Raw genomic sequence first — 6,871 nt, 5'->3', positions numbered from 1 at the left:
CTGAACACCTCCTCTCCCGCTAATGATCATGTAAGGTTTGATATTCGAAAATTTTCTTTCATGTTTTAAAGCAATTATTAATGGACATTCACACCTACTTGCAGCCGAACACAACCTCTCTCGCTTTTGATGATGTATGGACCGGCATTCTTACCTTTTCTAACACATTTTTCAGCAATTATGGTCGGAGATTCACACCTACTCACAGCCGAACAACTCCGCTCCCGCATTTGATGGTGTATAGTCGGGCATTCTCACCCTTTCTCATCAGCTTTTTGCAAATTATGATCTGATATTCACACCTACTTGCAGTCGAACAGCTCTGCTCCCGCTTTTGATTATGTTTGGTTAGATATTCGAACCTTTTCTTAACTGCTTTTTACAAACTTTGGTCGGACGTTCACAATATCTTGCAGCCGAACACCTCCGCTTCCGCTTTTGATGGTGTATAGTCGGGAATTCGAGCCTTTTCTTACCCACCTATTACTTACTATGGTTGGACATTCAAACCTTCTTGTAGCCGAACACATCCGCTCCTGCTTTTGATGATGTATGATTTGGCATTCGCACCTTTTCTTACCCATTTTTCAGTAATTATTGGTCGGACATTCAGACCTGCTTGCACCTGAACACCTCTGCTCCCGCTTTTGATGGTGTATAGTCGGGCTTTCGAGCCTTTTCTTCCCCGATTTTTACAAATTATGGTTGGACATTCAGACCTTGCAGCCGAAACCTCCGCTCCCTCTTTTGATCATACATTGTCGGGCATTCGCCCCTTGTCTTACACGGTTTTTACAAACTTTAGTCAGACATTCACACCTTGCAGCTGAACCACCTCCATTCCCTGTTTTGATCATGTGTGGTCTGGAAATACTACCTTTTCTTCCCCCGTTTGTGAGTAATTATGGCTGGACATTCACACCTACTTGCAGCCGAAAAACCACCTCTCCCGCTTTTGATGATGTATTGTCCGGCATTCTAGTCTTTTCTATCACATTTTTCAGCAATTATGATCTGACATTCACACCTACTTGCAGTCGAACAGCTCTGCTCCCGCTTTTGATTATGTTCGGTTGGATATTCAAACCTTTTCTTAACTGCTTTTTACAATATTTGGTCGGACGTTCACACCTTCTTGCAGCCGAACACCCCCACTTCCGCTTTTGATGGTATATATTCGGGTATTCGAACCTTCTCTTACCCGCTTTTTACAAACCATGGTTGGACTTTCATACCTTCTTGTAGCTGAACAACTCCACTCCTGCTTTTGATGATTTATGGTTGGACATTCGCATCTTTTCCTACCCATTTTTCAGTAATTATGGGTGGATATTCACATCTTCTTGCAGCTGAACACCTCCTCTCCCGCTAATGATCATGTAAGGTTTGATATTCGAAAATTTTCTTTCATGTTTTAAAGCAATTATTAATGGACATTCACACCTACTTGCAGCCGAACACCACCTCTCCCGCTTTTGATGATGTATGGACCGGCATTCTTACCTTTTCTAACACATTTTTCAGCAATTATGGTTGGAGAATCACACCTACTCACAGCCGAAAAACTCCGCTACCGCATTTGATGGTGTATAGTCGGGATTTCTCACCCTTTCTCATCAGCTTTTTGCAAATTATTCTCTGACATTCACACCTACTTGCAGTCGAACAGCTCTGCTCCCGCTTTTGATTATGTTTGCTTAGATATTCGAACCTTTTCTTAACTGCTTTTTTACAAACTTTGGTCGGACGTTCACACCTTCTTGCAGCCGAACACCTCCGCTCCCTCTTTTGTTGGTGTATGTTCGGGCATTCGAACCTTTTCTTACCCGCTTTTTACAAACCAGGGTCGGACTTTCACACCTTTTAGTAGCCGAACAACTCCGCTCCCGCTATTGATTGTGTACAGTCGGGTATTTTAACCTTTTCTTACCCGCTTTTTACCAACTATGGTCGGACATTCACACCTTCGTACAGCGGAACACCTCCGCTCCCTCTTTTGATGGTGTATGTTCGGGTATTCAAACCTTTTCTTACCCGCTTTTTCCAAACTATGGTCGGCTATTCACAGCTTCCTCTCCACCATACTTGTATGGTTGGATATTCACACCCACTTGCATCCGAAGACCTCTGCCCCAAATTTTGTTGATATTTAGTCGGACATTCGCACCTTACCCGCTTTTGGCAAACTATGGCCTTCTTGCAGCCAAACACCTCTGATCTCGCTTTTGATGATGTAAGGTTGGGCATTCAGACCTTGCTTCACCTGCTTTTCACCAAATATAGTCGGATATTCACACCTTCTTGCAGCCGAACACTTCCGCTCCACCTTTTAGTGTTCTATCACACCTTTTTTTCACCGCATTTTATACATTATGGTTGGAAATTTTCAACCACTCTCATCCGAAGACCTCTCCTCCCGCTTTCTTTAATATATTTGAACTTTAGTCGGACATTCAAACCTTCTTGCAGCTGAACCACCTCCGCTCCCTGTTTTGATCATATATGGTCTGGCAATACTACCTTTTCTTACCCGTTTGTGAGTAATTATGGCTGGACATTCACACCTACTTGCAGCCGAACACAACCTCTCTCGTTTTTGATGATGTATGGACCGGCATTTTTACCTATTCTAACACATTTTTCAGCAATTATGGTCGGAGATTCACACCTACTCACAGCCGAACAACTCCGCTCCCGCATTTGATGATGTATAGTCGGGCATTCTCACCCTTTCTCATCAGCTTTTTGAAAATTATGATCTGACATTCACACCTACTTCCAGTCGAACAGCTCTGCTCCCGCTTTTGATTATGTTTGGTTAGATATTCGAACCTTTTCTTAACTGCTTTTTACAAACTTTGGTCGGACGTTCACAATATCTTGCAGCCGAACACCTCTGCTTCCGCTTTTGATGGTGTATATTCGGGCATACGAACCTTTTCTTACCCGCTTTTTACAAACCAAGGTCGGACTTTCACACCTTCTCTTAGCTGAACAACTCCGCTCCCTCTTTTGATTGTGTACAGTCGGGTAATTTAACCTTTTCTTACCCGCTTTTTACCATCTATGGTCGGACATTCACACCGTCTTACAGCGGAACACCTCCGCTCCCTCTTTTGATGATGTATGGTTAGGCATTCGCACCTTCTCTCACCCGCCTTTTACTATGGTCGGCCATTCACAGCTTCCTCTCCACCATACTTGTATGGTGGGATATTCACACCCACTTGCATCCGAAGACCTCCGCTTCCGCTTTTGATGGGAACTGACAACATAAGAAGTCCGGACATACTTTGATAGTATATGAATAAGTGGGTAGCTACTGACAAGCATTAAGCATGTCACACAGCCCAAACATATAACATTTCAGGACACACCACACAGTTAACAACCACAGTGAAGCGTGTCAAAGCCCAAACATGTAACATTCAACAGGACACTTACACAACACATTCAAATCAAACAGTCAGACAACATACAAGAACATATACCCCAGCCGGCATTGCTCCCTGCCTATTTTCGTACAGCACACTATGTGTGCGCACACCTTTATTCACAAACTCTTCAACTTATACTCTTTTACCGAAGTTGCTACAGCTCGATTGGCCGAATACCCTTTGATCCTATTTCGGTGAATTTGACATCTGCCTTACATATAACAGATTAGCGGTTTAGCAGTTTTAATTTAGTTTGAGTGAAGGAATTCATTTTATAGCAAAATCCGAAATCGTGAAGAACTCATGAAAGTAAGCTTATTCTCGGATTCCTGAAACTTTAGATTTGCTCTTTCTTTTACTGCAAAGTACACGTTTTTTTTGTTTAAATCTTTCTAGACATGGTAAATATTAAGGACAAAGCAGTTTTCACATAGTTTGAGTGAAGGAATTCATTTTATAGATAAAATCCCAAGAGTCTGATGGGAAAAGAGAGTGAATGCGAAGTAGACTTTAACACGGCTATGGGAGCGAGCCGAGTGTGGGCTAACCAGGAGAATTGCTTGAAAGAAATGCGACCCCGAATGAGCGGTCAGAACAAAGCCTCAATACGGGATTCTCGTGGTGTTTTTGTTGCTGCCTTGTCTTTTGCACAGAGTAAAAGACATGGCAGCCATCGAATAGGGCCCGATTGTTCCTACTTGGTCAGCCGAGGAGCAAGGGGGGGGGGGGGGGGGGGGGGGGGGGCAAGTGTCTCAACCAAGCAAAGCTCACCATGGGGAAGGTGGCTATGCCAACAAGCAGCCTGATGCCCTGCTCCCGCAGTGACGGATAATCGTACTCTGGTTTCTCTTCATAACGTACAAGTCTTTCGCCTTTTACTAAAGATTTCTGTGGAGAGCAGCACTAATGAGTTGTTTCTATTTTTGGCAGGCTTTACCTTTGCGGGTGAAGCCCTTTCTGTCTGTGCAAAAGAAATCTTGTTACTGTGCAGAGTGACTTCTCTGAGTAGAGTCGCCTTACTTGTTGCGACTGTGCCGATGTTCGAAGCTGGAGTGCAAAGTTGTTGCTTGAATGGTGCTTGCTGGAGCGTGCGGGAGTGCAAAGTTATACCATTTAAAAGGGCTGAAGAGTGCTCAGTGCAGCGGGTGGGCGACACTCTGGCCACCTTGAAAACCGAGGTTACATCCACTACCAGGGGCAGCCCAAGTTCTGCCGCAAGTGTGGTGAGCATGGGCACCTGGTTGAGGCTTGTACCAAGGTGTTATGTGGGAAGAGCAGAGAAATTGGGCAAACTTTTGGAGAGTGTCCAAATGGCAGGAAATGTAATCTCTGTGGAGAATTAAATCACCTCTTCAGAGATTGCCCTAAATCTTTTGCCAACAAATTAAAGACGGTAAAGCCACAGTCAAGCCAACAAAGAGAAGGACCAAAGGTGGCAGTTGGTGAACAAAGTGAAGAGGTTGACCCAATAAATTCAAACTTCCCGCCAAAAGCTTGGATTGGAAGTGAGGAGCAAAAAGGGGAGGGGCCTGTAGAGGCCTCACCACTCAGTGTTGAAGTCTGTGAGAATTCACAGGCAGAGGGTGGAGCTACGCTAAATGAGGAGGAAGAGCAGACAGGTGAGTCTAGTGAAGATACTCACCTCCCCGAAGGTCAACAGAAGGTCAATTTGTTGATAGGCATTCATTTATTTCTTCACTTCTGATGAAGTTTCAACAATAAACAACAAACTTTGTATTATTAGAAAGAACCAGAATCATTCTTCAGGAATCCGAAAATAAGCTCTATTTTATGAGTTATGCATGAATTCGGATTCTCCTATAAAACGAATTCATTAACTCAAACCAAGTTAAGACTGCTTTGTCCTTCATATTTATTCATGTCTAATCAAGTTTCAACGATAAACAACGTTATACTTTGTAGAATGAGAAAGAACTTCTTCAGCAATAAGCATCTCTCGACATATGACGAAGTACAGATTTTGCTATAAAATTAATTCCTTCTATCAGCCTGACTTAAAACTGTTTGTCCTCCTTATTTATCCACTTCAAATCAAGTTTCAACAAATAAAAAAAAGTTGTAGTTTGAGAAAGTACAACTTAATCTTCAGCAATCAGTATAAAAAGAGGTGCAAATGCCAACCATACATACCTACAAGGTGGAGCGGAAGTATTCAGCTGCAAGTAGGTGTGAATGTTCGACTATAATTTGTAAAAAGCGGGTAAGAAAAGGTTCGAATGCCCGACTATATATTAACAAAAGCGGGAGGAGAGGTCTTCGGATGAGAGTGGGTGAGAATTTCCAACCATAATCTATAAAATACGGTGAAAAAAAATATGTGAATGCCTCATAGAACACTAAAAGCGGAAGTGTTCGGCTGCAAGAAGGTGTGAATGTCCGACTATATTTGGTGAAAAGCAGGTGAAGCAAGGTCTGAATGCCCAACCTTATATCATCAAAAGCGAGATCAGAGGTGTTTGGCTGCAAGAAGGCCATAGTTTTCCAAAAGCGGGTAAGGTGCGAATGTCCGACTAAATATCAACAAAATTTGGGGCGGAGGTCTTCGGATGCAAGTGGGTGTGAATATCCCACCATACAAGTATGGTGGAGAGGAAGCTGTAAATAGCCGACCATAGTTTGGAAAAAGCGGGTAAGAAAAGGTTTGAATGCCCGAACATACACCATCAAAAGAGGGAAGCGGAGGTGTTCCGCTGTACGAAGGTGTGAATGTCCGACCATACTTGGTAAAAAGCGGGTAAGAAAAGGTTAAAATACCCGACTGTACACAATCAATAGCGGGAGCGGATGTGTTCGGCTACAAGAAGATGTGAAAGTCCGACCATGGTTTGTAAAAAGCGGGTAAGAAAAGGTGCGAATGTCCGACAATGTATGATCAAAAGAGAGAGCGGAGGTTTTCGGATACAAGAAGGTTTGAATGTCCCACCATAGTTTGTAAAAAGCGGGTAAGAAAAGGTTCGAATGCCCGACTATACACCATCAAAAGCGGGAATAGAGGTGTTCCGCTGTAAGACGGTGTGAATGTCCGACCATAGTTGGTAAAAAGCGGGTAAGAAAAGGTTAAAATACCCGACTGTACACATTCAATAGCGGGAGCGGAGTTGTTCGGCTACAAGAAGGTGTGAAAGTCCGACCATGGTTTGTAAAAACCGGGAAGAAAAGGCTCGAAAGCCCGACTATACACCATCAAAAAGAAGGTTTGAATGTCCATCAATAATTGCTTTAAAACAAGAAAGTAAATTTTCGAATATCAAACCGCACATGATCATAAGCGGGAGAGGAGGTGTTCGGCTGCAAGAAGGTGTGAATGTCCACCCATAATTCATGAAAAATGGGTAAAAAAAAAGGTGCGAATGCCTAACAATACATTATCAAAAGCAGGTGTGAATGTCAGATCATAATTTGTAAAAAGCTGA

At 43.1% G+C, this 6,871-nt stretch overlaps 1 non-coding gene across 1 annotated transcript; it reads left to right on the top strand.

Annotated features, from left to right (window-relative positions):
- Positions 1-4,271: 4,271 nt before the first annotated feature.
- Positions 4,272-4,385, top strand: LOC140274217 (U5 spliceosomal RNA). The gene has a single exon (XR_011908191.1). It is a non-coding gene; the product is annotated as a U5 spliceosomal RNA (small nuclear RNA).
- The last annotated feature ends 2,486 nt before the right edge of the window (positions 4,386-6,871 follow it).

The sequence above is a fragment of the Leuresthes tenuis genome, unplaced genomic scaffold (genome assembly GCF_036924035.1).
Source record: "Leuresthes tenuis unplaced genomic scaffold, fLeuTen1.0.hap1 SCAF_17, whole genome shotgun sequence".
Lineage (NCBI taxonomy): Eukaryota > Metazoa > Chordata > Actinopteri > Atheriniformes > Atherinopsidae > Leuresthes > Leuresthes tenuis.
This window is presented reverse-complemented; position numbering and strand designations above follow the sequence as displayed.